This window comes from Mustela erminea, chromosome 9 (assembly GCF_009829155.1).
Source record: "Mustela erminea isolate mMusErm1 chromosome 9, mMusErm1.Pri, whole genome shotgun sequence".
Taxonomy (NCBI): Eukaryota; Metazoa; Chordata; class Mammalia; order Carnivora; family Mustelidae; genus Mustela; species Mustela erminea.
Window position 1 is genome coordinate 3,948,827 of NC_045622.1, and position 9,971 is coordinate 3,958,797.

At 37.6% G+C, this 9,971-nt stretch overlaps 1 long non-coding RNA gene across 1 annotated transcript; it reads right to left on the reverse strand.

The window, feature by feature from the left end:
• Positions 1–5,882: 5,882 nt before the first annotated feature.
• LOC116598095 lies at positions 5,883–9,520 on the reverse strand. Its single transcript, XR_004288949.1, has 3 exons — positions 9,487–9,520; positions 7,873–7,975; positions 5,883–6,085 (listed from the first exon to the last, which is right to left on the reverse strand). It is a non-coding gene; the product is annotated as an uncharacterized LOC116598095 (long non-coding RNA).
• Positions 9,521–9,971: the final 451 nt, after the last annotated feature.

A 9,971-nucleotide genomic window follows, 5' to 3' on the forward strand; every position in this document is an offset into this window, starting at 1 on the left:
TTTGGAGGACTTCTACTAAATCTTGTGGGCGTTTGAAGCTGAAAACATTCAACTGAGAAGTTCTGTCGCATTGTGTATTCCAAAATCAGTTCTTTAAAAAATGGGGTCTGAGACTCTCATAGAATTAGTGGGGGCCGTAAGTCCTGACTTTTTTATTTTCCTCTCGATTGGCCTTGTTGTGTTAGTCATGGCTTCTTGAGAAATCCTTGAGGTGCTGAAATTGTTTCTACAGTTACTTGGGATGAAATGGAGTCTAATGTTTTCTAGAAAATGCCATGGTATAGGCAATCATTAGAATAAATAATTCAGTAATAATCCTGGTAAATCTAAGAGTATGTTTAAGAAATCAGTTTTGAACTAATTTTATTTGGTCTGAACAACAGGCAAATTTCTGGTCTTTTAACAAACATATGTTGTATATTTACTGCATGCCAGGAACTATGGGGGAAATGAGATAAAATTTCTCATTCCTGGAGAGTATATAAGCTCTGTGTGATCATGACAGATTTATATCAGCCATCTTGGTGGCCCAGAGAGAGAGGAGATTGTGCCATATTTAGGTAAAAGCGAAGATCAGAAAAGGGAAAGTAGATAAGCCAGTTTATTTCAAATCAGCAATAAGATCTTTTGGGAAATATGGCCTTTGATTAATAGAGATGAGCTGAATGTTTGGAGTTCGGAGGAAGTCAGGTTTTCTAGATTTGGGAACGAATTGGAATTAAAAGGTAACAATAGAGGTATGGGATTTTCAGATGCCTTGGGCCTTAGAATATCTAAGGAAGTAAGTAATAGACAAGGGAAGGAATGCCAGATCACTGAGGACCTCTGATGATGAGCTATGAGCCAACTTTGATGAGCCAAAGACAGTCGCTTAAAGACTGAGCCACCCCGGCACCCCTGAATTCAGAATTATTAATGAATAACCTGGAGCAATTGACAACTTATAATATGCAGAGTGAATAGAATTCTCTTGGATTAATTTGACATGGTTGTGGTTGCTTTTCCCAGTAACACTTAGTCGTTTGAGACCCAGACCTCTTAATTTCAAACGACTCAACTAGCATTTGTTAATCACTCATTGTGAGTTTAGTGTCTCAAGATCAATTTCAAATATAGTTTATGGGGCTATATATAAAAAAAACAAGAGCACTTATGTTTCTTACTTAAATACTTTCTGAATAATTTTGTAAAGCAGTACTACTGGCATTTGAAACTCAAATCGCAAACTACCCATAATTCTCATCCATATATATATGGATGAGTGTGTGTGTGTGTGTGTGTGTACACACACACGCACGCACTCACACAGACACACCCTGTCCCATTGTGCTGGTTCTCAACATAATTAATAGTGTAATGGAGAACAGTGTGACATTAAGAAAGCCTGCCAGTAAGCATTTCCAGCGTAGAAGTTGTGAGAGGTGTGTGTGTGGGTGTGTGTGCGCGTGCACGCATACATGAGCGCATGTGAGTGGGGGTAGCGGGAGAGAAGGTGGAGGGGAGGAGAAAGAAGGGAGAGAGTGAGGGAGGTTGTGGAGGCATCTGCTTTTTTGTTTCTTCCTGAGAAAACACTGAAATAGTCTTTTTTTTCCCAGTACAAGTCTCAAACTGAGACAAAGAAGAGCAAAATTTCTCTACACAATAACGGAAGAGGTCATCATATTTAGCTGGGAACGTTGTTAGGATTTTAATCATTCTTCTCCTAAGGGGCAGGGTATATGGGAATTTGATACAATGAGGCCTTGTGGGTGATGGTTAAGTACCTGAGGACTAGAGGGAGGGATGAACAGCCTAGGAAAGCAGCTCTGATGAAGCATCATTTCATAGTTGAGAAGGTGTGGCATGCAAATGGGAAGTGGTAGGTCCAGCACTTAAATTAGTTGGTCCGAGCACCCCAGCCTATGCTCAGAACCCCACTGCCATCCTGATTCCGACAGTGAAGCAGGATGGGTCAGTAGAGCTGCCCTAAGCGGTGGTCCTCTTGCAGATGTGACAAGAGAGAGAAGACTGGGCTTTGTGCAGTTAGGCACCATGGGAACTTCAGACATTGTATTTGACAATTAAATGAAGGAATGATCCTAGAAGAATGGGACACTTGGCACCCGTGGAATCTCCCGAGCCAGAAGACCAATGTCATATTTACCATTTAGTTCACCACTCATGGGCAGTCGTGCATCAAGCAGATCTGTTCGTATGCCCCGTCTCCCCAGCCTCCTCCTTGTTCCATTGCCATCACTATACACACGATGCGCCAGGGTGGTTCTGATGACGCTCTCTGTGTCTGTCTCCAGACTTACCTGAAGCGTGAACACCTGTCGGACCAACCTGCTTTCTGACCTTGCTCAGGTTTATGCCACATATGCTCTCGTGCTGGAGTCTTCCCCTTTGCTAAGTTTCTTTGGAGTAATTTCAAGTTTGTAACTGTGCTTTCCTTCTTGGCTTGTTAGGGGAACAGGGGTTCTTTCTTTGTAGGCATCTCTTCTACCTGTCTCTATATTGTTATCACCATCTATCTTAAATGAAAATAAAATCCTCACATTAGGAACGTGGCTGCTAAAGCACATGTCTGTCCTTTTTCATTTTTATGATTCTTTTTTGACCAAAGTTCAGTATTTTTTCATACTAGATTTAGTTTGTTACTTCAGCCTGCTAAAATCTTTGATAATCTTGATTTTTTTAATGCCATGAACTCACTGGCCCACTCAGCTCTGAGTTACTGGATAAGAATTCTATTTGAACATCCACTGAAATTATCTAACAAAAATGCCAGGGTTCTGGGGGAAGTGAATTAAGAGCTGCAGATAGAACCAATGTGTATAGGATGGTGGTGAGGTTGGTTGGAAAATGCTCTTAGGGGCTACTTAATTTTGTCATTAACATTCTCTGTCCCTCTTTTCTCATATGTAGATGAGAGGGTTTGATAGTACCTACTTTATAGGTATTGTGGACTTAAATGAAATGATGCAGGAAAATATTACATGTGTACTATTTTTATTTTTGAACTTACCATTAGAAGTCTAATCCTGATATTTAGGATTAGACTTTCATGTGTGCCACAGAAAGTCTGGCACACATGAAAGTCACGATTATGGCAGGAAAGATTTATCCAGACAGTTTATATGCATTAGTTTTTTTTTTTATTACAATGTGATCTTTCTACCACCTATACATCCAACAGAAATCACCCCACCCACCCCAGCACCAATTAGCTTGCTAAGCATGCAAAGTCAAAGAACACAAAAAAGAAAGTAGATACTAGACTTTTTGCAAAGCTTTTATATTACCTGAATTTATAGTTTCCCTATGACAAACCTAGCTGATTTGTCAAATAATCAGAATCACATTTCTCTGAGGTCAGTGTTATATTTCCATTTGCAACATTCGCTTATTGCATGGACTGTTTCTGTCCATACTGTCATTTTGAATTTTGATTAAGCATGCAACAGCAAACAGGACTGCAATGCGAATACCTTCAGTTCATAACCATATTAGGTTCCTTGGCTTTATTTAGCAGAGGGAGAAAAATGACTTTGTTACTTGAATACTAACAAGAGCACCTAGTTAGCTGTTCAGGTTGCTTTAGAAGAAGAAAACCTACAAGGAAGGCTAGCAACAGCCTTGGCTAGCAACAAACATCTTGGAGATTGTTTTAGAGATTTTCATATTTCCATATTAATATGTCATACTGATACCATTTTAAACTAATACACAAGTTCCAGTTTTATGGTGTATATAGATATGCAAAATTAGAGTGGGAAATTAATCTCTCATTCAATATAGCAGCTAAAGAAAAGCTCTTGTCTTCTGCACAGTGTATTCTAATTTACTCTAACAGCATTCTCAGTTGTACACAACATGCAAGGGAAAATATGTACCATGAATAAAAGTACCTGCCATTTATTGTCTATATATCAGATGCACATGGTCTTTCTCTGTATATATGTATTCTCTCAATAACACAAAAAATCTTTTATTATTTCTGTTTAAGAGTGAGAAAATTATGGCTTATGGGCTATTAGTAATTTGCCCAAAGTCACAACTCGAAGATTTAAGATGTTTATCTGAGTTTAAAACTTGCATATTATCCATTAAAACCTGATTTTTGTTTTCAGAGAGGGAAAGCAGGGGCAGAGAGAGAATCCCAAATAGGCTTCACACTCAGCATGGAGCCCTACCCAGAGCTTGAACTCATGACCCTGAGATCATGACCTGAGCTGAAATCAAGAGTCAGACGCTTAATGGACTGAGCCACCCAGGCATCTCAAAGCATGAGAGTTTTAATTTCTTTTTCAACCTTCTGAAACAGTTTTAGCCGAAACTTTCCTAAATTTAAACCTTTCTGTCTTTTACCAGTGATAATAGGAATTGAAAGAAGTATTAAAAATAGGAGGTGGGGGGATGGTGCCTTGGTGGCTCATGGGTTAAACATCTGATTCTTGGTTTCTCCTCAGGTCATGATCTCAGGGTCTTGAGATCAAGCCCTGCTTCAGGCTCCATGCTGAATTGGGGAGTCTGCTTGTCCCTCTCCTTCTGCTCCTTCTGCCCACCTTCTCCCCTTCTCTCTCCATCCTCAAATGAATACATACATGCATGCATGCATACATACATACATACACATATACATACATATGTAAATAAATATCTTTTAAAAAAATAGGAGGTGGGGCTGAATAACAAAATGGATTTGCCAGGAACCCACCTTCTATAAAACACCCACATGTAGCATAAAATATATTTTACCGTTTTTCTGGGCCACAGATGTGAGGGAGATGGCCAAATGGCTAACAATCAAAACAGGTTGATGCTTGATGAGCAGTAAGCTTTAAATCAGATTTCCCCCGGAGGTAAATAACTGATAGCTTTGTAACCAAGAGACTAAACACTGGATTAGCTATAGAGTGGGGGAAAAGAAAATGAGCCTCCAGAAATGGACTTAGAATGGTAATGAAATAGTCCCAGTCTGTAGCAAAAGCAGGATTCAAAAGGAAATAGAGTTAAATCCCCACTGGAAGAAAGCACCATAACTTTCGTCTTATAGGTTTTCCATAGATTAAGATGTATGGCTTCCAGATAATCATCATATACACAAGGAAATAAACTACCATGAATGAAAACCAGCAGAAAAAAACCCAAACAAACAACAAAGACCAGAGATCTCTAAAGAACTCAAACTTTTTAATTTTCAGATAGAAATAAATGATGTACAAAAAAGAGTATGTGAAAATGATGAAAACTAATAGTTGACACATTGGAAAAACACAAAATAGAACTTTTATCATAAAAAATATTACAAAACAAAAACTAAGTAAGATCTAGCTGGAGAGAAATTTAGCAAACTGGGAAACATATTCAGAAAGTAGCACAAAACACAACACAGAAGTAGGAGATGAAAACCATGACAGTTTAAGATAGATGGAGGATAGAATAGGGGTTATAGTGTATGCTTAGCTGAATTCCCAGAAGTCCAGTATGGAGATAATAGAAGAAAGGCAACATACTCAGGAATACCGTACGTTGATCTTTCTAGCTCATGCTGTAATGAAGCAACCCCCACAATCTTAGTGGTTTAGTACAACAAAAGTTGGCTTCAGTCAAGATGATGCTTGCCTCTGTTTTTCATTCAGTAAGTCAGTAATCTAAACTGTTCTGATCTTGAATCCCTCTGCCATCTTGACCTGAAGTTGCCATGTTTGTTCTGGAAACGGAAGAAGGGTATAGAGAATGACACAGGCCTTGTCACTGTCTCAACCTGGAATGATGCCCATCTCTCCCACTTACCTACCCTGAACAAAACAGTCCCAAGGTCCCTATGAAAGTTTACCAATTAGACTGAAAACAGATTTCTCAATAGCAACAATAAAAGGGAGCAGGGAATAATACATTTGAAGGGCTAGGAGAAAACTACTTTCAACTTCTGTATTCCTGAAAAAAAAAATCAAAAAGGAAGACAGACTAAACATATTTTCAGATGAAATACATATTTTATTTATATATAAAGAGATTGTCATAAATAAGTCTACATCAAGGGACTTGCTGAAGAACTTTTGTGAGATAATCAATGATCTCAGAAGACAGGTCCATGATTCTGGAAGGAATAGTGAAAAAGAAATCGATGAATATGTAGATAAATCCAAACAAATGTTTTTTTTTGTTGGTTTTTTTTTTTAAGATTTTATTTATTTATTTGACAGAGAGAGATGACAAGCAGGCAGAAAGAGAGGAGGAAGCAGGCTCCCTGCTGAGCAGAGGGCCCAATGTGGGGCTCGATCCCAGGACCCTGAGATCATGATCTGAGCCAAAGGCAGCGGCTTAACCCACTTAGCCACCCAGGCGCCCCACAACAAATGTTTTTAAATAAAATAATATCTAATTTGGGGGAGTTGGAAAAAGGACAGCACTAAATGATTGAACCAAAAAATGCATGTAAAATGTAGAAGATTGATTTGAATATGGTGTTAAGTATTTTCTTACATTGTTTAGAGGTGAGAATTATATTAGCTTCAAACATTAAATTAGAATGTATAATGAGCTTCTATGATAACTAACAAAAATAGAGGGGATATAGTTTTCAAATGAGTAGAAAAAAATGAATGGTTTAAAAATAATAAAGCAACCTAAAAATTCTTAAGGCTTAAAAGGAGAACAAATGAAAAGCTCAAGACAAAATATAAGGCATTGATTTCATACCCCCTCTGACCCCTCATAATCCCAACTGGGGATTCATAAATACTCATGAAAACAGACAAATAGTAAAGAGATAGAAATAACACATTGGTCTTAAATGCTAATTAAAAGAAACTTGGAGAGCGATGTGAAGTTCAGACAAAAGTGACTTTAAGATAAAAAGCAATTTTAGATATTGGAAAAGTTATTGCATAATACTAAAAATTTGAATTGAATCAGGAAAGTTAAATGATATAAATGTGTATGCATCTAAAATCATATAGATATAAAACCAAAAGTGCTTTGAAAACAGTAAAAAAGTAGTTCAACTGCCATCGAGTTTAAGAATAAAAGAGAAAAAGTACAGATATTAAAACTGAAAAATGAACATGACCGCAGGCAGTAGAGTGTAAAAAAAAAAAGTATAAGGCAAACAACGTTATGCCAACAAAGTCTATTTTGGCAAATTACTAGGAAAAATATCACTTAACGGTGGTTATTCAAAAAGAAATAGGCTAATAAGTGCTGCTGATAAAGATGTGGAGAAAAAGCCATTGTGATGCACTATTGGTGGGAATGCAAACTGGGGCAGCCATTGTGGAAGATAGGGCAGAGGTCCCTCGGTAAAGTAAACGTGGAGCTACTACGTGATCCCGCAATTCTACCTCTGCATATATATCTGAATGAAACGAGATCACTGTCTTGAAGAGATATCTGTTCCCCCTTATTCATGAAAGCATTATTACAGCAGCCCAGATACGGAGACAACCTAAGTGTCCGTGGAGGGATGAATAAAGACACACACACACGAATGTTATTCAGCCATAAAAGAAGGGACTCCTTCCGTTTGCGACAACATGGATGGAACCTGGCGACATGATGCTAAGTGACAAAAGTCAGACACAGACAGCTACTGCACGATCTCATTTGCATATAGAATATAAAACACCTTAACACATTTAAACAGAGAGTAGATTGGTGGCTGCTGGGGTGAGGTGGGGGATTTGGGTAAAAGAAGGTGGGAAGACGGTAAAAACGTTGAGTAAGGTAAGTTCTGGAGTTCTGACCTAAAGCATGACAACTTTAGCTAACAGTACTGTATTATATACTTTAGAAGTTGCTAAGAGTAATCCTAAAAGTTCTCGATCCCTCTCCCACCCACTCCCCTGACAAGGATAATTATATGAAGCGATAGATGTGTTAACTAACCTTATTGTGGTAATCATTTGGCAATATATGCATTTATCAGATCGTCACGTTGTTTTATAGAGAAGTTATAGAAAAATTCCATGAAACAAATAAATCTAATTCTCTGCAAAAGATTTCAGAGAAAAAAAGTTTATAACTCCCTATTCATTTTAATAGATGACTTTTACATTTATAACAAAGTATACACAGTATGACAAATGGAAATCATAAGCTAATCTTACTCATTAATATAGATCAACATTCTAAATAGTTTTAGCAATTCGGGCCATATAAACATAATTCATTATGTGTAAGTTGGGCTTCTTCTTGGAATAGCTTGATTCAACACTAAAATTGTTTAAAGGAAAGAAATATGATTATTTCAAGGCATGCAGCAAAGTGTCTTATAAAATTCAATTTCTGTTTATGACTGAAAACCTTACAGCAAGTATCCATTCTTACTATATGAGATGTCAGAAGCGTTCTTGCTATCACTGCTTCTAGTCGACATTGCACTGGAGGTCCTAGAGGTGCTGCACTAGCTAGTGAGGTAAAACAATAAAAATGAAGGTGCAAGGAAGAATTGGAGGGATTTGAACAATTCCCTCATAAATCAAAATACAATCATCCTGGGTTGCCTGGCTGGCTTAGTCAGTAGAGCATGGGACTCTTGACTTCAGAGCCTTGAGTTCAAGGCTCACATTGTTCATAAAGCTTATTTTTTTAAAAAAATAGGGGTTCCTGGGTGGCTCAGTCAGTTAAGTGTCTAGCTTTTGCTCAGGTCATGATCTCAGGGTCCTGGCATTGAGTCCCACATGGATGGGGCTTCCTGCTTAACGGGGAGCCAGCCTCTCCCTCTGTGGGCTGGTCCCCTGCTTGTGCTCTTTCTCTCTGTCAAATAAATAAAAATAAAAAATATATAAACTGAAATTTTGAAATATATGATCATCTGCATAGAGAACCACCAAACCTTTAAGACAAATCATTAGAAATTTTAAGAGGTAAACAAATTAGTTGCCTGTGAGATCGATATATTTAAGTCAATTTTATTTCTATATATCATCAACAATGAGATAGAAAAAATAATTTTAAAAATATGTCATTTAGAATTGCAATAAAAGCCATCAGGTTCTAGGAATAATTTTAGGAAAAGAGAAGCAAGACTTTTGTTTCATTTTTTTCCCCCATATTTCCTTTTTTTTATTTTTTGTATTTAAATTCAACTAATTAACACATGGTTTATTATTAGTTTCAGGGCTAGAGTTCAGTGATGTATCAGTCTTATAAGACACCCAGTGCTTATTGCATCACATACCCTCCTTAATGTCCATCACCTGGTTATCCCAACCCCCTACTTCCCACCCCTCCAGCAATTCTGTTTTCTGTTTCCTATGATTAAAAGTCTCTTATGGGGTGGCTCACTTGGTTAAGCATCTGACTTTGGCTTGGGGCACGGTCTCAGGGTCCTGGGATCAAGCCCCTCATCAAGCCCCACAGCGGGCTCCCTGCTCAACAGGAAGCCTGCTTCTCCCTCTCCCACTCCCGTGCTTGTGTTTCTTCTCTCTCTGTGTCTCTGTCAAATAAATAAATAAAATCTTTTAAAAAAGTGTATTCATTAAAAAAAAAGTCTCTTACATTTTGTATCCCTCTTTGATTTTATCTTCTTTTATTTTCTTCTCTCTTCCTCTATGATCCTCTGTTTTGTTTCTTAAATTCCACATGTGAGTGAGAGCATACGGTAATTGTCCTTTTCTGATTGACTTATTTCACTGAGCATAATACTCTCTAGTTCCGTGCATGTTGCTGCAAAAGGCAAGATTTTTAGTTCTGGAACTTAATATCTTTGTTGAACGACTCTAAAGAAGAGCTTTTAAAAAATCCAGTTATTCTACCTTAACAAATGCGGGAATTATCTTGTTGCACTTTTGATTGTTTTGGTCAATTGTGTTATCCCAGGTAATTCTCTGTTTTGTATAGGTTTCTAAATTTATTTACCCTGAGCTATGGGAACTAGCATTTTCATTTCTTAAAATTTACTCACTGAAAAATAATCAGTACACACATTTTAGTATATTTCCTGATCTTTTTGGAAGCATACCTTGCAGCCATCAATTAGAGTA